General features: G+C 35.9%; 1 protein-coding gene across 7 annotated transcripts in view; it reads left to right on the top strand.

Moving 5' to 3' along the window:
• Positions 1-25,118, top strand: part of Lingo2 (leucine rich repeat and Ig domain containing 2) — a 1,311,965-nt gene that overhangs the window by 747,555 nt on the left and 539,292 nt on the right. For 6 of the 7 annotated variants that reach the window (XR_008719246.1, XM_055599279.1, XM_055599281.1 and 3 more), the window contains one exon: positions 5,345-5,428. The exons of the other annotated variant lie outside the window; for it this stretch is intronic. The gene's annotated coding sequence lies outside the window, so the exon portion shown is untranslated. The remainder of the gene's footprint in view (positions 1-5,344; positions 5,429-25,118) is intronic. 7 annotated transcript variants of the gene reach the window in all.

The following is a 25,118-nucleotide window of genomic DNA, read 5'->3' as shown; positions in this document are numbered from 1 at the left end:
CTTATGTGTTAGTTACTTTTCTCGTCATTGTGAAACATATCTGACAGAAGTGGGGAGAAAAGGATTGTGTTGGTTCATAGTTTCAGAGGCAACCATTATCTTCTTCTAGTGGTCATACCGGAAGGCATGTACACTAGGAGTCAAAAGCTCACATGTTTGCAGGTCTAAGAGACTGAGCCGGAAGGCCATGTCCAGTAAGCCTAGAGGCAACACAGTGCCACACAGAGAAAAACTTGAAGCATGGCTGCTGAAATATAAAACAAGACAAGGATGTCTTCTCTTTTCACATCTCCATATAGAACTTGAAGTTTTAGCTAGAACAATAAGATAAGATAAAGAAAGAAAATGGAAACAAATAAGAAAGGAAAAAGACAAATACCCTTATTTTCAGATGATATGTTATAACACATAAAGGACCCTAAATTTACCATCAGAAAACTCTCACAGATGATAAATATATTCTGCAAAGTAACAGTATTCAAAGTAGTATACAACAACCAGTAGGTTTCTTACACCAACAAAAATTATAATGTAAAAAAAAAAACATTAAATAATTCAATTTACAATAGCCTTCAAAATGCTTTGGAACTAGTATAAGGAAAGAAGTGAAAGATTTATGTAATAAATATTTTAAACTTTTTTATGTTTTTCAAAATCCCATAGATGCTTTCAAGTAAGACTTAAAAGAAAAAAAGTTAGGAATACATGTTATACGTTATTTTAGCATATTCTGTTACTATTCTCTGTGTCTCGTGTAGCTTTTCCCTCTTAAAAATCACCCCCTTAAGAAAGGTGAAAAAAGAACTAGAGGAAGCTGCTAGTAGATACAAAGACTGCTCATGCTCATGACAGGGCAAAACTAATATTGTAGAAATGGTAATTCTATCAAAAGCAATCTACAAATTCCTCAAAATTTCAATTATAATTGCAAGTCTATTCTTCACAGAAACAGGAAAAAAGTGCATGGACAAGTTAATCCTTCCCAGCAATAACACTGCTGGAAATATTATCATCCCTGATTTCAACCTGTACTGCGGAACCATAGCAAAAGACCTCATGGTAGGGAAAAACAAAAAGAAAACAGAATCATGGATCAATGCAATTAAATGGAGGATGCATATATAAAGTAGGTGGGTTTTTGACAAAGAGACCAAAAATGCACAGTAGAAAAGAGGTAGGTACTTCAGCAAAAAGTGCTATAAAAACTGTTATCTACCTGCAGAAGAATAAAACTAAATCTTCTCTCTTTGCATACAAAGAAATCAAAGAATGGATCAAAAACTCAAAATAAAACCTTAAACTCTAAAACTGATGGACTAAATAATAGAGAATATCCTGTATGATATAAGGAAATGTAAGGACTTTCTAAATTGGACCAGCCAAAAACAAACATCACACGTTTTCTTTCATACATTGTCCCAGTTTTGAATCTTTCATTCTGTATGTTTAAGCTGGAGCAATTGTAGAAAGAAGGAAACTAGAAAGGGGCCACCAGCAGAAACATAATAAGGGGAAGTGGCTAATAGAACACAGGTGATAAAAAAACAAACAAAAGGAATATTGGGGGAAGAGAGGTTCAGGTAGGGATGGGTGAGTGAGCTGAGAAGTATGGAAGGAAGGCTCACTACAGTATTTATAACAGCATTTAAAAACAAGCCTTATGGAAACCTACTATTAGCTCTCTTTTCTTTAACAAATATTCTATCCATCAGTCTTAGAGGCTTGCCCATTTTCAAGATTTAACAGCTAGTGTAGATAAGTGATTGAATTGTCTGTTGGTTATAAAACAATACACTGTTGCCAATCCTTCTCTCCTCTGTTCACACAATGTTACCATCACCAAGCTTAGACTTCAATTTATAATCCTCTAAAATGTTGAAAGTTTTTTCACTTAGTGCTTTCTCTGCCTACTTTTGTGAAATAGAAATGATTTTAACTTTAGGACTCATTATTCTTCACAAACAACAATTTTTTTTAAAAGACTTTATCAATCTTTATTAATTTAAACACATTGACCTTTGGGTTTATGTAAAAATAATGATGAGGAAGAAAAAAGACAAATGCATGGGGCATAGAAAGAAATGAACTGAGGACAAGAGCAGAAACAAATATAGAATGATAGAGGACATATGTGTGTGTGTTTCATCTTCTGGACACCCAGGAAGGTAGGTGCACACTCTTTTCCGTCTTGAGAACTGTTGTCTTCTGATCCATCTTAGGATGTTCTGGATGTGGTCGACTTTTATAAATGTTATCCTGTGTATCTTTTCAAAAGACTTATTGATAAATTGAAGTTTATGCAAAAGAAGGTGACAAGAATAGTGAGATTTCTACAAACTTATCATGCGAGAAATGAGTACAATATGCGGTGCTATTGAGGATAAAGGAAGCTTCATATCCTGGTGTGGCCATGACAGCTTCCCTCAGTGATTTGGAGAAATGCCATCTATATATTGCATAGTTATAGAAACCAATTCTTGGACCAAGGTATAACAATTTTTCCAATAATCAGAGCAGTTCATTCAGTTCAGCTGGGGCTAAGAGAGTTGCACTCTAAACCATCTTGTGAACACCAAAATCCTCATAGTGCTAGCTGATGGAAGGGGTAATCTACACCTTTCATGACTTGAAGGTTGGGTGGTTATCTCTGGCACAAACAACTTCCTAGTGGATGACAATCAAACTTTAATAGGCAATACTCATTTGGCACATCCAGGTGAAGAGTATTTTAGGAAAGACTACACTTTAAAAAAAAAAGTGGATTTTCTAGAATCCACTGCTTATGTCAAGGCAACTGAATAAATTCTCAGGCTACAGATAGAACGGAGTCTATTGTCTTAAGGTAGATCTGCCTTTTCCCTATCTCCCTTACCAGATTCTGAAGCTTTTCCTACACCAGTGGAAAAGTTCTCGAGGAAACTTGTCTGCAATTGATCTGTGTGAAAAAAAATAGAATGTATTTAAAATAACCCTTTATCCTACAATCTTTTTAGGTTAACAGTGTATATTCAGGGCAACTTAGGTGACACGGGCATAATTTAATGAGGTGCGGCTATGAAAGTGCTAGAAAATGAATCAAAGTGCAACTTTATGCCAGAGGTTTTAGAACAAAAATGAAGCCATGTTTTGGTGTATTTGAAATAATGTCACAGCCAGGCAACACATATAATAAAGATATTCTTTCACTTTTCACCTTGATTAGAATAGAAAATACATATTACATTGGGTTTGTGTGTGTGTGTGTGTGTGTGTCATGAATCTGACTCTAGTTACAGCTTGATCTTTTATCTTTTTTCTCCTCTCACTAAAGCAGCAGTCAAAGCTCATATTTAGATTTAATAGAGATTTCATTGAGCACACTAGTTCTGTGATGGAGTCCATTTTATTAGACTCTACACTCGATACAAAGCATCAATTGCAGAGGGTCACACTGCATCTTTCTAGCTGTCACACCAATATCTTCCTGAGTGCCATCTGCAATGTCTAAGGCTCTTTATTTATACTGGAACTCATTTAGTTTGATACAAGCTATTTTCAAAGTGCCTGAAGTACACAAAACTACACTTTATCACCAGACAGTCCATTGCTGCGAATATAGCTAGCAAGATTTTCCTTGGTCTTGAAACTCTAGACAAATGGTGATAATACCTATGAGGAAAAGCAATCTTATTCTCATAAAACCCATAAGAAATGATAGCAAGAATGTGGATCAAAGACAGTTGAATACATTGTACTTATGCTTTGTTAGAAACCAGAGGTCAGTTCCTTATTTTTTTTAACCCACAGCCATGTAACAGTTTTGGTAATAGACTAACAATATTTAAGGATCTAATCTGATAAAATTGGTGAAGGGACTTATATATGAAAAAGAGGCAGTGCTGCTGTTGGTAAAGGTAAATTGCTTAGGAAACTACATCTGACCTAGAAGCAAGAGCTTCAGTGGTCAGAAATAGGCTCAGCAATGTCCTTCCTTACAAAAAGTCTACCAGCTGTTTATCAAATGGCACATTACTTAAGGTCATGAAAACCTGAAAGGAGGTGTTAAATACTAAAAGAAATAAATAAGTTAAGCGGTAAAAAAAAAAAAAAACTGGACAGGAAGCAAGGAAACATTTGAGAAAGAGACTAGGCAGAAAAGAAAGTGACCTCCAAGGAGTCAGAAGCAGGGCAATTACTTCTCTAAGATGTTATTCTAGGGGCATGACAACTCGTAGGTTCTTACTCAGAGGAAGGGGTCTCTGTTTCTGTTGAAACACACACACATGCCTATGTGCAGCCTGTGTTTTCCCTTTGTACTCATCCAAAGGTTTCTCTGTTTTTTATTCTTTCACACACGTCATAAAATGTTTTCACACTTGCTCTTAGAAACAATACACTTTTCAGAAAAATAGATTTTCAAACATAACCAAAACTAAGGTGCTCTGACAAAGGGCCACTTGGCTGTTTCCTTTCAAAGAAATAGCTTCAAATAACATTTAAAAATTTCAGGGAAAGATGAAATGATAGGATGGGTCTCTGGAGTAATGAAAACAAGATGAATCACAATAGACTATTGGTTAGACTATATCTGTCCTGTTTTGTTAAAATTTCTTGATTAGATATTGAATCCAAGTGAAACCAATTTTAACATACAATGATAATAGAAAATGTTTGCAGGTACCAATTAAACTCACATGAAATTATAACATTACGTAACCTATTGGACAATAGAAATTCAATGTGAATACTGAAATCCTGCTTATGAAGTAACTTTTAAAAATTCCCCCAAATCTGATTTTATAAACACATGTGAATAGTGTGATTCAGTAGTTAGCATGCGCTTCAGGAATGATGCAACAGTAGGCAAAGGGGAAAACTGGTCATGGTGGATATGACACACCTAGAATCCTTTCACAGGGCCATTAATCTCAGCACTAGGAAAGCAGAGACAGGCTGGTTTCTGAGCTTTATGCTGGCATGGTTTACCTATCTTCCAGGAGATGCAGGGTTAAATAGTAAGACCCTGTCTCCAAATATATATATATATTTATGTATGTATATATATATATATATATATATATATATATTTCAAAATATATGTATGTAAATGGTAACTCAGGTTGGTTTTGCACTTTAGATATGCCTACCTTATTCTTCTAACTAATAAAAACACTAACGTATACCTCGGTGATAGAGATAAGTATAAATCCAGATCCTCGATAAATATGGCAACATATTGCCCTCAAAATGGAAAATCATAAAGTGGGTTAATTACTATTATTGTTTAAAAAGTTTGTAAAACCAGGAAAAAGTAAATGAGTTCCAATGGTTGAAGCATCATGTCATTTTCTCCCCCCTACCCCAGCACAGTATGATAATTAAAAACAAGAGGTCCTAAGAGGAAGAGCCTAGGTGGCCACCAGCAGTATGAGGAGCCCAGTAGGAATTGGTAAGTGAACAAATGAGACCCTGTGCTTTCTTTTTTACACATCATGACTTCTGTTGGTACTGTTTTTCATTTGTTTGTTTTCTAAGTGCAAAAAGTCCCATGACTGATGGCAACCCGAGATTGATTGTAGAAATGACATATGCTTCTAAGATTTAGCCCATGAATTTTCTATGATCTGGAAGATATCTGTCTCATTGAAATTGTGTTACCTTTGCTTAGTCTGTCCATCAAAATCCTCCTTCCCATTTCCCCCAGCCCTTGCTAACCTATTCTACATTCTAGTTCTATTACTGCAATCCTTATAAACCTTGCATATGACTAGGCTCATGTAGCATTTGTTTTCTTTTTCCTTGGCAAGTAAAGTTCAGTTTTCCAAGGGAAAAAGAGCAAGTTTTGTCTGGGAATAGTAAGAACCTGTTAGAAATTGGTAGAGATTTAAAGTATCAGTGTGATCACATGGAAATGTTTGCATTTATGGAAATTTGGTTTCTTCCTTTCCTAGCACAGATTATGCTTAACTGGTTAGATTTCTTAAGCATTAACCAAGAAGGTACATACCAACAGTCTAGTGGTTTCCTCTGCATGTGAAAAGAACCTAAATACAGTAGGTCGGCTCATGCTGAGTGTTTTCTACATGCCAAGTAATGCATTCAAGATACTTTACTATTTTGCTTTGATTAACCCTCACTGAACTGAAAGGTTGTAGGTATAATGACCCTTGCATTAGCAGATGAAGAAACTTCACTGTCAACATGTCAGCCGATTGCCTTGGAATCCCCTTATTCCCTGATAGCTTTCGGATCCATTTCTTGCTGGTGACATTTTCTGCTTTTCCTTGGATTTATAAAACCAACACTTTGGAATAGTTAAGATATATTAAGCTTTTAGCTGAGATGCCATGCTATTTTCCAAAGGGTAATTACTTGGAATATGATGCTTGTGTATTCATAAGAGCTCCTCTTGTAACTTACAAATAGCTTATAGGTATGTAAATTCATCAGTTATTCACGCACTGATAAGAAAACAAGGTGGGATTCATTCTTTCATTTCTCGGAGCTAGGGAAGCTAGGAGACTAAGAGGTCAACTGGCTCACTGGGTATCTTACTGCTCTGAGCTTCTCAGACTTTCTATACCTCAGGGTCAGTATTTATTTTACATCACCAGACTGAATGTGTTTGTAAGACTATGGAAAAGTATTTGCCGGAGATGTGAGATGATTTGAAACCAGGAGGTACAACATCCACTTTCAATTCTCATCTCAGTTATCTTACAAGTACAAAATAACTCTATTACATTTTTGGAAATGTTTTTAACTCTTCCTCTCAGAGTCAACATTCCTCATGGTATAGTCAGGGGACTACAGACAGACACCAGCCTGTGGACCGTAGAGAGCTAAGTGGTCAGCAGCAAGAGAGGAACACCAGGCAAACCTAACTATGAGCTCTACCTTTGAGTGTCTAGATCACGTCTGCTCCTGTTACGTTAGACAAACCTCAACACACAGCAAGGATTCTGTCTTTTGATCTATGGAGGGAGAGAGAAAATTGAATTTCAGCTTGTTAAAATGAAGCTGGTGTAAGGAAAGCGACAAGGACAACAGTCTTGGAAAGAGACGCTTCAACCAATTGACAGGAAGCGAAAAAGCCCTTGGCATTCACAGGAATGACTTCTAAATTTCGATTTATGACATCAACACTTCTAAAATTTGTGATATACTGTTCGATTGCTCAAAGAGGTTTGATTCCTTTTTTCCCCCATTTATATTCAGAAGACTGGACCTTGTCAGTTCCCCAAACACTGCAGACTTGTGTATCATTTTAAAAGTGGTCTTTGGCCTGCTCTGAAATAAAAACAAAGCAGGTTTCCCCACTACACTGGAGAGGCTTGAAAATAAATGTTACTTGTTCATTTCAAAAACTACCAGAGAAAACCGAAGCACTTTTGTGTGCAAAGTGAAACACACATTGAAGCAGCAGTGAGAATTTACTTTGCTAGATGAGTTTTGTAGCTTTCTAAATTCTACTGAAATGGATCAAGTATTTACATATACTATTTTATTAATTACTGTTTTAGTACTGTACAAAAATATTACTGCACATATGCTCATAAATAGCTTTTGGTTTGTGTATGGGACAAAGATCTTAGGTCATGTTGCTTGTTGCTCTACCAGAAAGCTTAGACACTGAAAATAGGAAGGAAATAACTCATTTACATCTTGGACCAGAACTGAAGGCAGAGAAGTTCTGAATCTTTCTCAGCCTTGCCTGTAATTGTGTTAACAATTTATATTTAAAATGGTAAAAACAACCCCTGCCCCTGGTTCTTATGCTCTTTCTACCTCCTTTTCCGTGTGGCTCCCTGAGCTCTGAGGGGAGTTATTTGACGGAGACATCCCAATTAGAGCTATGTGCTCTTTCTCTGTGTAATGTCAAACTATGGGTCTCTATATATTTATTCTCATCCATTGCAGTAGGAAGCTTCTCTGATGATGGCTGAATAAGGCAGAGATCTCTGAGTATTGCAGAATATAACAAGGAAACATTTGGTTACTATTTTTTTTTTAAGACCAGTTTTTTGGTTTTGCCCTAGGTCTATGAGCTATCTAGTCTGGTTCTTGCTTATCCAAGCAGTGTCAGGTATGACTTCCATCCTGTAGAAAAGTCCTGAAATCAAACCAGATGTTGATTGATTACTCTCACAAGCTTTGTACTGCCATTGCCCTACATAGTATACAGGCAAGTACAGCATCGTTTATCAACGTTTGTGGCTAGGCTGGTATTTGTGAGGTTCGTTGTTGTTTGTTTGTTTTTGGTAGCCTTTAGAGTACTTTTTCATATCAAACACTAGAAGGCTAGTGTGAAGGCTCCATGTAGGCACCAGGTCAGCCTCACCATGTTCAGTAAGTTGTGTGGATGTTGTCTTCAGTTCTGGGACCTTGCTCTCAGTTTGTGGAGAGAAACATGCTCTTGGCAACAGCCTGTGTTATTTGGAGATTTCCAAGGGATCTCTTTGGCCAACAACTCAATTAAATGGAACCCAGTGCCAGCACCAGAAGCTTCATTTGGTGACAAGATATGGCCAGTAGGGAGACTTTACGAGGATTGCCTCATATATTTTAGAAAGTTTCCACTGCACTAAGTTTCCATAAACCCCCCAATGCCCCTCAATTCTAGCTGTCTCTCCCTGCATTCCCTTCCTCAAACCTATTTCCTCTCTTGCTTCCCACCTGATCCTCCCATTCCTGTCCCCAATGATTAATTTTCCACTATGCTTATAAAAATATAATACCACTCAGACAGGAAACATACTTTGACCAAAATTATTTAAGTGACACTTGATGCTTTCCAACAGGTGTCTCAGTCTTCCTAAAGTAAACCATTTCCTGAGATTAAAGTACAGATTTTTCAGTCTTCTTACACTTTCATAGAAGTAAAATAATAATAGTTTCTGCTTACATTGTGTATGGATTTTGCTCTCAATATTATATATGCTAGATCCCTGTGTGTGGCGGTAATTTAGTTCTCAATGTACTCCATCATGAAAAATTAATAGCTTTTAAATACTTATGTGTGCTTTCTGGAATTTTATGTGAAAATCTTAGCTGTACAACTTGTTTTGTGGTTTGAGAATATATTTTTATTTTTAATAACAAACATTTTATTAATTTTTAGACTTTCATACACTATTTTTTTATTATATTCACTGAACACTCCTTTCTCCACTTCCTCCCAGACCCAATCACCTCTTCCTTACAATCCTCCATTTTGATAGGCTAGACTATCTCAGAGCAAACAACCTGGTCCTGTGGCTTTTAAAATCTTTCTGTCCCTTCTTTATAATGTTCCCTGAGCCTTAGGTGTAGAGGTTGTTTTGGAAATGTATTAAATGGATCCAGGCACCCCACTGTCCTCTGTTCTCTACATTTTGATTAGTTGTAGCTTTCTTGTAATGATCTCTGTCTACTGCAAAAAGAAGTTTCTCTGATGAAACTGTGGGTATGTGGGTAAGTCGAATGCAGTTGAAATTCGCCTGGTTCGAGAGGGGGCCATAGAAAGTTTATCTTCAATAGATACTGCAACTTCTGCAAATGGGAGAATTTAGAAAAAGGAATTCAGAGGTATGGCAGCAACCACACAGCCCTTGGAGGTCCACAGCTCTGGAGTTCTTTCTCACTTTCATTTAATGAATTTCAGTAAAGGGCTGTAGAGATGGGTCGATGGATAAGAGTACAGGGTGTTCTTCCAGCAAGCCGGAATTTGATTTCTTACACACACTTGACACTCATATCCATCTGTGATTCTTGTTCCCAGGAATGTATGCCCCTTTCTGGCTTCCACATGCATTGCATAGACATGGTACGCAGACATACATGCAAATATAATGTTAAAAAAAATGAAGAGAAACAGGGGCTGTCTCTGATGTGAACTCAGTGGCTTTGATCACCTCATCCTGGGAAGGGGGACATGTAGCCTTATCAGGCCACAGAGGAAGACATTGCAGCCAGTCCTGATGAGACCTGATAGGCTAGGGTCAGATGGAAGAGGAAGAGGACTTTCCCCATCCGTGGACTTGGAGAGGGACATGGAAGGAGATGAGGGAGGGAGGGTAGGATTGGGAGCAGATGAGGGAGGGGGCTACAACTGGGATGAAAAGTGAATAAATTGTAACAAATAAAAATATAAATTATATAAACGTAAATAAATTTTAATAAATCTATATTCACTCTGCATTGAAAAAGGAAATATGGATGCTTTACTCTGATATATTGAATACCCAATCTGAGGAGATTAATAATTTTAGTTGACATAAGTTATATAAAAACTGGAGGTCATTAAATAAATGCCAGCCTGACAACTCCTTTAGCTTAAAATTCAACATTTCTTATTTATCCAACTTTTAATTTTTTCCACCAGCTAATTGATGCTTAGCAATCCATCAATATTTTCTTGTCTCACTTGGTACCAACCAATCTCATAGCAGTGGAATCACAGCTGAATAGTGATGACTGGAGTCTTTTGAAGGAGAGTCGTTGCACACTCTTTTTCTGAGTAGGGAAAATAATTATTTCTCCAGTCATTTGAAACTAGAATGGCAAATGGGCAACGGGCATGAAAATGATCAAGAGGGGGCATGATTTTAGCAGTGGCTGGGTTCTTAACCATGCAAAATGTATCTGCCACTTTCCCAGACATTCCTCTGATGGCTGCATAGATTCTTCATTGGTTTCCAGTGTCATTAATTGCCACGGAACTTCACTGCCGTGCTGGTGAGGAAATTGTGGAAGGCATAATTTGATGTTATGCAGTCATGTGGTATGCTTTTAATTAGGCCATAATATTTAGAATTAGCTTAATGCATCTTATATAGCAGGTAGCTTTTTCTTGATTTTTTAAGTGTATGGTGCTAAAGTGTTAAATATATTGCTATTTTATGCAACTATCATCTCCATTTATCTTCAGAATTTTTCCTTTATCTCTAATTATATATGAAAATTTTATTCATTCATCATTCTCCCTAATTTTGGCATTGATATGTCTTTATATACTGTAATCATTTTATACAGATACAGTTATTTTAATACATTTGTCTTTTAATTTTATGAAAAATAATAAATGAAATGCAAACCAAATTATAATAACATTGTTTTCTGTGTTTGCCTATGCATTTACCCTTACTTTGTATCTTTATATGACTATACGTTTTTGTCCAGAATATTTCTACTGAAGTTTGAAAACACTCCCATAAACATTTCTTACAAAGACATCAAGTGGCAATAAACTTTCTCACTTTGTTTGGAAATGTCTTCATTTTTTTTTTTTTTTTTGGAAAGCTATGAGAAATATGGACCTCTAGGTGGGCAATTTGTGTGTGGTTTTGCTTTTAGTGTATTAAATATACCACTGTCCTCCCAAAAGACAGTGGGGTTTCTATTCAAATTTCTAGGTAGAAATTTGCTGATATTCTCACTGAGAATCCCTTGGCTAGTTGCTCTCTGACTTTCTTTTTAGACAATATCTCAGCATGTGTCTCTTTGTTTATTTGGACTTTGTTGACATTCATAGGTTCATATATGTTAATGAATCTACCTCAATGTGCAAACTTTGCAATCATTATTTCTTCATGTTATCTTTCTCCTCATTCTTCTCTTCCTGCAAATGTCTATATAGTGTTCATTTTCCTTTATTTTCTATCTTTAATCCCCAAACTATTTCACTTTAAATAGCTTGTGTTCATGATTTTTTTTTTCTGCCTCTTTAAAACTGTTGTCCAACACCTTTCATGAAAATTTCAGGCCTTAAATTTTGTGTTCCCAGACTATTTGTGTGTGTTGTGTCTGTGGGAGGTGTTTCTGTTTTAAGACAGGGGAATGTGATTCCTTCTTTCCATCTATGAAGCATGGTACATAGTAGAGACTAGGAAAAAGGCAAAAAAAAAAAAAAAACCCATACCAAAAACCTGTAGTATTTCTCATCAGTTTCTGTGGCTTCTTTTGAGCATTTGCTTGGTTTTTGTAAATATTACTCCATCAGAGATCATGTTGTTTTAATTTAGTCCGTAGCTACTTAATTGTTTTGTTTTACATGATTTATTTATTTATAGGAAATGAGGTTTCAAGTCTTTTATTCATCCACCTTCCTGATTTAAAAATTATTTCTGTTCATTTTGCATAAATTAAAACATTATGTGTTTTGTATAACATTTTGATACATATTTTCATCACTTTCAGGAGAATTCTAGTGACCAAAGTACAAACTTTAATCATAGGAAATGGAGAAATCATAAACTTATTCTGCCAGTGTAATTCATACTATACTACATTGGCTGATATTCTCATATAAAATCAGAGACAATGAAATTGCAGGTTGGAGTTTTAGCAGTTGCACAAATCTATCCATTTGTCTTCGTATCTTATAGCAGGGCTAGATTAAAACACACATTAAGCAATCAATTTGACCAGACTCTATTAGGAATTAAGCACTATGTGTAGAATACAGAAGTAATTTAATTATTTTATATGTGTACTTTGTCATATTATTAAAAAGAAGCGATCTTAAAATCCAAGCAAACAATTCAGAAACAAATGTCTTATCAGCATTACTTGGTAAGCTATTAAGTATTTTTCAAACTAAATTTTGCAACTTGAAATAAAATGTTAGTGATAAGCTTTATGAAAACTTAATAAGAGGTAGGGAGTAGAATAAAAACGTGGGAGGCTATGTTACTCAACCTCCTGTCTGTTATTGTTACCAATACATGGGAAATCATCTGAGAGGAAGGGCTTATTTCCACTCAAAATTTCAGAGGTTAAAGCTCCTCTTTTTTTGGAACCATAATGAAAAAAAAAAAAAAAAAAAACACAATCTAGAGCAAAACTGAAGAGAGAGGTGCAGAGAAGAGGGAGAGGGAGAGGGTAGGAGAGTGTTAGGAGAAAGAGACAAAGAGAGAGAAAGACAGAAAGAAAGACACAGAGAGAGACTGCAGTTAAAATATCACCTGCAAACCAGATATGGTAATACTTTATTATAGTCCTAGCTCTTAAGAAGAAGGAGGACCATGAACATGAGTGCAGCTTGGATGACCTAGCAAATTACAGACTATCTCGGGCACTCATAAAATGACAATGGAGTGAAACGGCCAGAACAAATTTTGAGTCTATAACTGAATTACACATCTACTCTATAAGCATTTGTTATGTATTAAGGTCTTACCAAGTGTTGGGGTTTGGATAAGAATTGTCCTCCATAGAGCTATGCATTTGTTCTTCAGCAGGTGGTACTATATGGGAAAGTTGTAGCACCTTTAAGACATAAGGCCTTGCTGGATGAGTGTGTCACTGTAAAGAGCCAAGAGTATATATGCTGACTGCATATGCAACGTGACTGGCTTCCTTTTGTCTCTGCTGCCAGGTCTTTCCTGTCATGATGAACTGCACTCGGTCTTAAACTGTGAGGCAAAATAAATCCTCATTATGTTGCTTTTATCAAAAAAAAAAAAAATCTGTCCAGAACTTGTGCCTTTTTTTGTGAGTGTTTACAATAAGCAAGCCATGTCCATCATTCAGCTTTAACAGTGTTCCTTACAGCTTTTACTACTTCTTCTTGCCTCTTTCATGAATCCCTGAGTCTCTGATAAAGGGAGTTTGATATAGATAACCCATCAACAAATGAGCACTCTAATATCTATCTTTAGTTCTCTGACCAGCTGAGTCTCTGCATCAATCCACTGAAAAAAAATTAAGTTTCTCTAGTGAAAGTTTATAGCACCAAAAAAAAAAAAAAAAAAAAGAAAGATATATGAATAGGATACATGGGAACCTATAATCTTCCAGCGCAAGAGGAAGGCACAGTAATCAGAGGGCACAGTAAAAGACAGGTGGTGTGAAAAAAGAAAAGAGAATACTCAGGGCTAAATGTTTCTGTTGGAATGTGGAACTAGAAAAAGGAGAAGGTAGGAGTTAATTAGTCAAACTAGTAATAACCTAGTAAGAACAACTCATTCTTTCTACGTAGTAAGAAGAACTTATTTTCACAGAGAAGCCTTATGGAAATACAGTAGTTTGTTAGCTAATTTTTAAAACTACCGTGTTTGAATAGACAATGGTGCCCTAGAAAGTATGGGCTGTTCCATAAAAAAGCCTTAAAGACACCCATAACTACAGAGCTTACTTTCACTGCACTTGCTTGCCTGCCATAGCTTGATGTCAAGTCCCCCTGATACAGTAGTGGCATAGTGGTTAAGGAAGTAACCACCCAGTTTTTACTGGTTTGCTCCGCAGAATGTGTTTTATGACTGGTACTGTAAATTTGATAAAAAACTATGACTACAGAGATCATAAACCCAATAAGGGACTCCACTGTTGTTTTACTAAATAGTCACAAATCAAATTGATATTTATTTCAGCTTTATTCCATAAAAGTGACCATTTAAAACTTCCTTTTACTAGGTTTTTACAAATTTCTTGCTACAAAAAAGGAATGGCAGTTTAGAAATTATAATATTGGAATAAAGTTTATACCAATTACTCAATAGCATATAGTCTATAATATAAGCATTTATGATATAGATTATTAGAATAATGAGACAAAAATATTTTTTCAAGTCAAATAAAATATTTCTTTACTACTAAGTGCTATAGAAATGTCTACTCTTGCTTCTCTAAGAAATCCACAGCATCTTGACACTATATCACTGACAAATTTCCCCCTTTTAAAGGCCTAATGGGAAGTATGATGAGGCCTCAACCCTACACAGGGAACCACAGGCAACTAAGACATGTTGAGAGCAGGAAAAATAATCGTCACAAAGAGAGAACACACCAGTTGGTTATTCAATACCAAATGATCAGCTGTGAATTCATAAATATATACAAGTAACTTTATACCGTCTGAACATGTTATATTTAGGAATTAATGTGTACATACATACCTGCATGTAATAATATTAATGAAAAAAGAGGCTATGGATTTGAAAGAGAGAAAGTATGTGTGTATGGAAGGGTTTGGAGAGAAGAAAGGGAAATGAGAAATGTAATTATAATCACAAACAAAAAGTCTTACTTCCTGTAACTTCTAATAAAAATAATAATCATGAAAGAAAAATGTAAAGAGCATTAAATTTATAAGCCATTGTTCTCAACTGAAACAATCATATTCTGAACATATTTTCGTTAGGTCATCATGAATTCCTTAACATTCCTTGATACTTTTCATTTCTTCCCTTGAAACCATTTAATGTATTTTTTCATATAATTCTGTACATGGAAATATATACATGTGTGTGTGTATTTGATTGTGTATTACTCAAGTAAAAGTCTGTGATTATCTCCCTTTTAATTGTCATTCAGATTACTTTCCTGGGGGCCACCTTTCTCCTAACACCCAGGGTAGATTCCTTCAGTGTGATCTTCATAATCCCATCCTTTCCTCAGCAGAAATGGAGAGAGCAGGCATACCTAAGATCTTTAGGTCAAACGGGAGCATAAGCTAACACTTATCTAATGTTCACGTGTTCATTCCTTCTCCTTGAGTCTTTTAACTCAGATCACATGTCCTCTTGCACTGCTTGTCTACTGTCTGAAGGAAAGAAAATATATTCAAACATCAGATCGAAGAGTATTTGATAAAAATACTTCACACTAACTTGAAAGTAACTGTTAAGCTCTCCTACATAATGGCATTTTCTTAATAAATAATACTGCATGTGATGCTTAAAAATTATAAAGTACTGATGACACGAAGAATAAGAATAGCATTTACAGACCTTGGAATTTATATTACCAGAAGTCCACTGTCTTACTCAATAAACATTTGATAGCAAAATCACATTATAAAATCTTCTTGGTTATAATAGTTCAAAGTAGGAATGTCTTTAGTTAGCCAGAATGTACAACACACACACATACACACACACACACACACACACACACACACACACACACAGAGCAATTGAACTCTTCATGAAACAAGAGTAATTTTGTGGGTTCAGTTATTGCTGACAATCGTAGTGGAAGCTACATAGTTGAATTGTGTTTATGCAACATCAGTTAGTGCTAAGTTCTCTGGGCTATTCATGTTTCCTTTCCAAAGTATGGAATTAGGAGGTAGTATAGATGGGACTGATGAAAGCAAAGGATAGAGATTAGTGTTAAGGTCAGGAATAACTTTGGGAAAGAATGAATTGTAGCTAATATAAAGATTGCATTTCAAATCTTGGCTCTGATGGTTTTGGTTATATAAGATCAAGTGAGTGATTCTTGGACCCTGTTCTGTCATGGAAAAAAAATGGAGGTGTTGACGTTCAACTCACAGAGTACTTGACAGAATTAAATGAAAAAAAGTAAGTAGCGCTATCCCAGTGGCTATGCCATAGACTTTCATACTAACTATTTTTCTTCCTAACTATACATTAACTATACAATCTGGAAATGCTACTTCAACCATTTTTGTCCTTGGAACTTGTTTTTTCTCCGTGGTCTTCATTTGTTTTATACATTGTACACTATTCTCTTTTTATTCTTTGCATGTCCCTTCCAATAAAAATTTTTAGTGCCAGTTATTCATAAACTGTATTAGCTATCTAATACAACCACATGAGGGACCAACCCCTGTGTTTCAGGATCCTGATGGCCCTCTTCTGACAGATCTGGACTGCAACCTCAACGAATGTAGAGTATCATATTTTTAAAGAAGTTTTAATCTTTATTCTTTAAAAAAGGTGGTATATGCTGTCTTTTGTGACAACTTCCTTTCCCACAAAAGTTATTGTTATCTCTGTTGAATCATATAAAAAATTAACATACCTAAAAGGAAGGAACACAATGGATTAAAGAAAATCCCTAAATAAATGACAGGAGGGATGACTTGTGGTGAGATTGTGTAAAGGCTATGAAAAGGCAGGTGATACAGCATTTTAGATTACTCATGAGGCAGATGCATGATTTCCTTACTGCCTTACTGCCTCAGTGTTGTGTAATATATTTTAAAGTACCCATCCAAAACATTATTTTGATTTGTGTTCCTTTAGAATCAACCTCAATTTCCAGTGCTATCATCTATCATTTTATATTGTTAGAAGTGAATCAAATATTTGTGGCAGACTGTAGGTTTCTTCTGTGATTAGAGCCAGAATAAGATAAAGAAGAAGGAGAAATATCAGGGGGTTTGCAGGGAAATGTTTAGTATCATGTGTTTACTTGAGTGTCCAGGTGCTTTTCCCTTTGGATATTCAATTTGTTATTGTGCTTGTTTTAATAACATTGAACAAAAGAGGAAAAGAGATGTTGAGGCATAGATTTTTAAAATCTATTTATATTGTAAAGTTTAGCTCCTTTCACTTGTCATGTTTAAAGCCTTTCCTAACACAGCCATAATTATCCAGAATTAGACACACTTGTCATTGTGGAATATTAGTTTTCTTTAACTCATTGTAAAGCACATATTCCAAAGAAATTAATTTCCAGAGAAAATTAAGAAATTATATTGTTATTATTATTAAATATACTTCATATTTTTGCTTATTTCCTTTTTATTTTTGAGATCATAATATAATTAAAACATTCATTCCTTTTATTTCTTTTCCATAAACTCTCCTTCCTTTCTTTCGAAGTCATAGCTTGTTTTATCATTACTTTTATTATATTATTATATACGTTACTATTATATGCATTATATTACATTACTATTATATGTGTATGTATATATATATACATATATACATATATATGTATATATATATATATATATATACATACACTCCTAAATGTAATCTCCTCAGTCTGTATAACATTACTTGTATGTATATTTATTTTTAGGGATGAACATTTGAAACCAGATAACTGATTGGTGTTCTCTTCCTTGCGGAAGACTATCATCTACTCTTGGTATTTCTTAGTTGCCTATAGGGTTGAAGCACATAATCTTTTCCGTGTCCCCATTTGGTATATCTTTTCATGTTGTCCTTGTTCAAGATCCTTTTGGGGAAGTTATGATGGTGAAACTTACTAGGCCTACTTTCTGACATTAGTAGAATACACAGTCTCAAACTCTTTGATCCTCTGGTTCTTACAGTCTTTCTATCTCGTTTACCCTTGTGCACCCTGAGCCTTAGGTACCGAACATTTTTGTAGATGTATCCATCTACGGGAACTGGGCTCCACAACTCTGCATTTTGATTGGAAACAGTTTCCTGTAGTAGTCTCACTCTGTTGCAAAAAATAAATTGACTTGATGAGGGCTGAAGACTACACTTATCTCCTGGTAAAATAGAAAATGTTTAGAATGTTGTTAGGGATTATTTTTGTTTAATATAGTCATGTTGAATCTCCTCCAATACCCATCACTTCACTGGCATTGAGTAGTTAACTTGATAGTACAGGCACTGTTTTCCTCCTGCTGAGCAAGTCTTAAATTGGCTTAAATTACCACTATGCTGTAAGTACCACTACTGTACAGTAAGATTATGATGTCATGCATGGTAGCAGGAAACGCCATGAAAGCTAGTCCTCAGGAAGGAAACGTTCAAGGCAGTTCTCACTCAGCGGTATCCGGACCCTGTTTCTGAAGTGCATGGTGTCTTCAGCAACAGGGATGTACTTTCCGCCTTGGGGGCAGGGAAGGAACAACAAAAGGCAATAGCAATAAGGCTGTATGTGTTGAAATCTTTTGGACAGCCTTGGGACACAACTGTTATGAGGGCTTCTTATGCATTATATTTTCTATTGCATCTTTACATTTTTTTAATTTCAGGACCTGTATTATATAGACTGAGATAGTTGTATTTATAGATTTAGGAATGTGTGTGCATATAGATGCACATATATTGCAAAAATTAAAAAAAAAAGAGGCCATGAATTTGAAAGACACAAAGGGGTTCTCGGGAGGGGTTGAACAGAGGACAGGGAGTAGAAGGGGTAGATAATGCAATTGTATAATAATTTCAAAAAATAAAAATAGTCTTATAAAAGTCTTTGAACTCCTCTAGATCCTTCCTAAGAGTGAGATCATGTAGTATCATGTAGTATTTGCTTACTGAGTCAATATCGCACCTATTGTAAAGACCTTCAGTTGTACCTATATTAAATGGTAGAATTTCACTTTGAATAGTCTTGCTTTCAGTTGTCTATGTGTTGATATTTTTTATCCATTCCTAGGCAAATGACCAGACATTTCTCTTAGTGCCACTTTTTTCCTATTGTAAATAGTGTTGTACTAAACACTGGGATCTGAAAGGCTCTTGGAAATGCTTTCTATTTTTTGGTTTATTCATTTCATTATTTTTTATGTATGTTTCTTGCCTGAATCCATATAAGCACACCCTGTTTGGGTCTGATTCCCCTTAAGGTCAGATGGGAACATCAGATCCTCTGAAGATTTCGTTACAGTTGTAGTATGAAGCTGGGTGCTGGGAACTGAACCCAAATCTTCTGGAAAGGCAACAAGTGCTCTCAAACACTGAGCCAACTCTTGTCAAGATTTCATTTCATTCCTACATACAAAGAAGGGGTTTATGGGGCATATAGAAATCCTATTTTAAATTTTAAAGGAAATAAAGGTTTTGTTTTTGTTTTTGTTTTATTTTTTTTTATTGGCTATCGTGAGTCGTATTACACAGACATGAACAGGAGTTCCCTTTTCCCATATCCTAGACAGCACATATCACAATTGTTTTTCTTTTTGAATACTAGTATGAGAAGATGTACAATTTTTATTTGCGTATTTTATGATGTGAACACGTTCTAATGTGCCTTTTGGTAAAATCTTATTTTGATATGCATATAAGTCCATTACTGATATTCTAATGAGGATATTGTTTGTTTGTTTATTTGACTGTTGACCTTTGGAAGATTCTTATATGTTCTGTCTTATACACTTTGCACACATTGTCTCGCATCCTATAGGCTATGCTTTTATTCTCATGATTATTTCAGTTGCTATACAAGGCTATAAAGTGTGATACAATCTCATTTCTATGTCTGATTTCTTCAGTTTTTGTTTGTTTTCTTGTTTGAATAACTCTGTTCCTATTTACTATCTTAAAACATTTCCCTTATTTCTGCTAGTGTTTATGTGGTTTCTGTTCTTAAGGTCAAATATTTAATCTATTTTTTGTTGATTTTTCTCCATAGTTAGTAATAGAAATATAACACATTGCATATAGGATCTTACTTCCCCTAGTGTGATTTATTAAAATCTTTGCTTTCCTCAAATGCATATCTTAGTAGCTTTTTTGAAAATCACATGACTAGAGATGCACAGTCTTATTTCCTGGCTGTATGTTGTGTTCCACTGGCTAGTGTTTGGTTTTCTATCAATATGGTGTTTCTTTACTACAGTAGCTTTTTAGCATAGTATGAAATTATAGTAATATATTTTGTAATGTTATTCATTTTAGTCGGCACTGTTTTTGGCAAATCAAGAAACTTTTGTGGTGATTTCATCCACATTTTAGCACTTTCTTATCTCCCTTTAAAACAAGTCGCTGGTGGTACTACCAGAATTACATTAACTCTGTAGATCACTTTGGATAGTGTGGATATTTTATTGACTTCATCACTTCTTGAAAGGTGATGACTTTCCGCTTTCTTTTTGTCCTCTTCATTTTCTTTCATCAATGTTTTATGGTTTTCATCACAGAGATATTTTGCTTCTGTGGTTAAATGTATTTCTAAATGTTTTATTTATTCTTATATCTATTTTGAATGGGTTTGCTTCCTTGAGTTCTATGTCAAGTAATTCAGTGTTAGCGTTTATGTAGAGTCTTTTGTTGAAAGAATATTTTTCTAACAACACGTTCTAGAGGTTTTCAGAATCCTTACTTCTAAATAATATGAAACTCTTTGTTTGCTTTCTGCCCTGTGTTCCTGGGTATGATCTTGAAAACATTCTTTCTTTTCAGCAAGCAAACTACAGTCAGGGCTTCAGTTTGTCTTCACTGCAAGGGTTAGTTTTCAGTTCTGAGAAATAAGTTTAACTTACTTATATTTTCACATCAAAGGACACACTACAGTAATGTAACAGAGATGCTTCAAAGGCCTCTAGACATTCCTAGGAACCCCATGCATAAGATCCCACATAATTATTTACTCATTCTATTAGCATATTTTCATTATTTTATAAGTGCGCACTATTTTTCTTAGCAATAAGTGTTTATTGCTAAGAAAAATAACTGTTAATAAGGTAATCATCTTAACTTTCTGAAACAAAAATATATTTACTTAAGAAAACAGATCTGTATGAGTATCTACAATGTATGTCCTTTCAATTTAAAAACTTTGTGAGTCATAACAATGACTCCACCTACCATCTTGCTTATTATCTGCAAGTACCCAGGGAAAAGAAAGTTATCACTGTTCCTATTGACCTTCAACACCACACTCTCTTTAATTCAGAATCACCTCTTTTGCAGTGGCTATAACATATCTCACTTTGGGGGTGAGTGTGGTGATTCTGCTTCCATCTGACCTTAGTCTATCAGGTCTCATCAGGACTGGTTTCTTTGTCTTCCTCTGTGGACTGGTAAGGCTGCTCCCCCCTCAGGTGGAAGTGATCAAAGAGCCAACCCATGAATTCATGTCAGGGAAGGTCCCTTTTCCTATTATTGGGGAACCCTTTTGGACACTGAGCTGCCATGGGCTACTTTTGTGCAGAGGTTCTAAGTTATCTCCATGCATGGTCCTTGCTTGGAGTATCAGTCTCAGAAAAGACCCCTGGGCCCAAAATTTTTGGTTCTGTTGCTCTCCTTGTGGAGCTCCTGTTCCCTCCAGGTCTTTCTATCTCCCCCTTCTTGCATAAGATTCCCCGCACTCTGCAAAAAGTTTGGCTATGAATCTCAGCATATGTCTTGATACCCTGCTGGGCAAAGTCTTTCAGAGGCCCTCTGTGATAAGCTTCTGTCCTGTTCCCTGTTTTCTCCCTCTTCTGATGTCCACCTCATTTGCCTTTCTGAATGAGGATTGAACATCTTACCAGGGTCTTTCTTCTTGGTTAGCTTCCTTAGGTGTACAGATTTTAGTATGATTATCCTATATTATATGTCTATCTTCACAATCCCTATATCTGACAGACGGCTAATATCCAGAATATATAAAGAACTTAAGAAGTTAAATAGCAATAAATCAAGTAAACCAATTAAAAAAATGGGGGAGAGAACCTACACAGAGAATTCTCAATAGAGGAACATTGAATGATAGAGAAACACTTAAAGAAATGTTCAACGTCCTTAGTCATAAGGGAAATGCAAATCAAAATGAACCTAAGATTTCATCTGACACCTATCACAATTGCTAAGATCAAAAACTCAAGTTACAATACATGCTGGAGAGGATGTGGAGAAAGAGGAACCCTACTCCATTTCTGGTGGGAATGTAAACTTGTACAATCACTTTGGAAATCAATCTGGAACTTTCTCAGACAGTTAGGAATAGTGCTTCCTCAAGATCCAGCTATACCACTCCTAGGCATATATCCAAAAGATGCTCAAGTATACAACAAAGTCATTTGCTTAACCATGTTCAAGGCAGCTTTATTTGTAATAGCCAGAACCTGGAAACAACACAGATGTCCCTCAGTTGAAGAATGGGATAGAAATTGTGGTACATTTATACAATGGAATACTACTCAGCAATTAAAAACAAAGAAATCATGAAATTTTCAGGCAAATGGTGGGATCTAGAAATGATCACCTTGAGTGAGGTACCCCAGAAGTGATGAATCTTTAGATTGCTTTTGGTAGAATGGCTATTTTTACTATGTTAGGTATACTGATCTAAGAGCATGGGCCATCTTTCCATCTTCTGAAAAATTCTTCAGTGCCTTACACTGCCTGGATGGCCAGGAACTGGAAGCTGGATATCTTAGAGACCTAGGGTAGAACCAAGAAGAACTCCCCCCCCCAAAAAAAAAAAAAAGAAAAATGTTTCCTAATGGCTTCCTCCAGCAGCTGATGGAAGCAGATGCAGACAGAGCCCATAGCCAGACAGTAGCAGGGAACCCCACAGATAGAAGGAAGCAGAATTTTAGGAGCCAGAGGTGTCTAGGACCCCTGGCCTCAGTTAAGTGGGGCTCCTAGGAGCTCACAGAGATTGAAGGGACAAGAAGCCTCCAGGGGTCTGTGCTAGGCAGTCTGCATACATGTGGTGGTAGCTTGGGGGGTGTGGCACTCCTAACAGTGGGAGGAGGGTGTTTCTGACATGTTTGCCTCCTCGTGAGACTGTTTTCCTCCTCCTGGTTTTCCTTATCATCAATTCAGCCTCAGCATGAGGGTTTGTGCCTAGTCTTTTGCATCTTGTCTTGCTGAGTTCTGAGTTCGTTTGATATCCCTGGGAGGTCTGCTCTTTCCTGAAGGAAGATGGAGCAGCAGGGATCTGGGGGAGTGGGGAGGTGGAGGAGGACTAGGAGAGGGAGACATGGAGGCTGCAGGTGGGATATATTGTATGAGAGAAGAATAAATAAAACAAGGGGAGAAAAAAACAATAGCCTGTATATTTTACTTTCCAAGGCACCATATTGAAAAAAAAATAGAAGCAAAAACAGCATATTAATGAAATAGTTTATCATTGCCTTTGAAGACTACTTTTTATTGCATTCATATTTAAACATCGCATTTTGCAAATTACTGTAGAAAAGTTTTGTAGGTACCATTAGAAGTGCTGGAATTAAATATTTGCTTAATGATACCAGAAATTTATATTAGTAGATAAATCATGTCTTTGCACTGAAATTCAGCCATAACTCAAATTTTGATTCCACATCTTTTGAATGAGTTCTTGAGTCTCTCACATTCCTCAAGGGCTGGATTACCTTGTGTTTCCTGTTTCCTTTGACTTTTGTTCCTTCTGATATTTACCGTACCTAATTCAGCCTGGGAGTACAGTTCCATGTAAGCAATTCGTTTTGTATCAGAAGCATGGCAAGTTCTTCATTAATGTGCAGTTGATGGAGAGACTCAGAAGCAGAAAGTCCAAGAATGTAAGACTTCTTCCAAAATTGGTCAGGTCAGCCTGGCAGTAATCTTCAGAAAGGTGACTGGGAGGGTTAGGGGGAGGTTGGGGAGCAAAAAGTACGGCCTCCACTCCCATGGTGACAGCGTTCCTAAAAGGGAACATCAGATTCTAACAGAATCGCTAAGAGACAGCACAACAAGAAACAGATGTATCAAAAATAGTTCAGTTAATGCATCTTAAATTCAATTGTCATAACTGGTGAGATAAACATTTGTTAAGGTAAACAAGGGTTAAAAAAAACTACCATGCAACAAAGAACATGGCTGCTTTGAAAACCATTATAATGTTCATGAGTTCATATAAACGTATAGAACATTGAGTGATCAAGAAATGGATACTAACAGAAAATCCTCAGGTATAAAAAGTGATTTTTATCTTCAGAAAAAATTATAACAAGTTGTATGGGCTGTCATAAGCCACGTTACACATAATCATCCTTTGAGTTAAGGCTAAAATATTTGTTTTTCATTGATTAAAAGTATTTCTACCACTTAATAAATTTCTATTAAGCCTTTTTTTTTTAAATAGTTTTCTCCTTCCAAACTGTAAGCCTGAGTAGCATGGAAGGAAATTGATAATTACAGTCTCCTTTGTAATAGGCCTTGCACAGTATTCTCCTTTAGATTATCTTTTGCTACCCTGCCTAGATTGCTAATTCTTTTCAGTGATTTTGCTTTGGCTGAGTTGTGTCATTAATCAAAATTTATGCCTCCTACTAACTTTTTTATGTGAGTAAAAGAAATTAGTGTTGACACAGGAGAAAAAGAAAGCATTAATATTAAATTCACATATCACGTTCATGCTACCACCACCACCCAAGCAAGAAGTAGTTTTATATACCTGGAATTAATATCTACATTAAGAACTTGTGGCTTGGTAGTATGTTCAGTGTTTATGATCATGCCATATTTGTCAGTTTCATCAACATGCCCAAATGCTCCACTGTATGCTTTGCCAACATTTCAGTCCTTTTCTGACAATCTCATTTAACCCTGTGATGACATGTATAACTAAGAACTGTCATACACAGAGCTCATGAGCATGTTTTAAACTAAGATGGCAAGTCAACGTGCCTCCCTTATAGCCTTGGTTTTACAAATTTCTCTGATATACTTCTTGATTGGTTTCCTTCTGGAATTACTCTGTGATGGATTGTGTTCACTTATGATGTAAGTGGCTATGTAACACTT

This window comes from Psammomys obesus, unplaced genomic scaffold, assembly GCF_907164565.1.
Source record: "Psammomys obesus unplaced genomic scaffold, mPsaObe1.curated_primary_1811, whole genome shotgun sequence".
Taxonomy (NCBI): Eukaryota; Metazoa; Chordata; class Mammalia; order Rodentia; family Muridae; genus Psammomys; species Psammomys obesus.
This window is presented reverse-complemented; position numbering and strand designations above follow the sequence as displayed.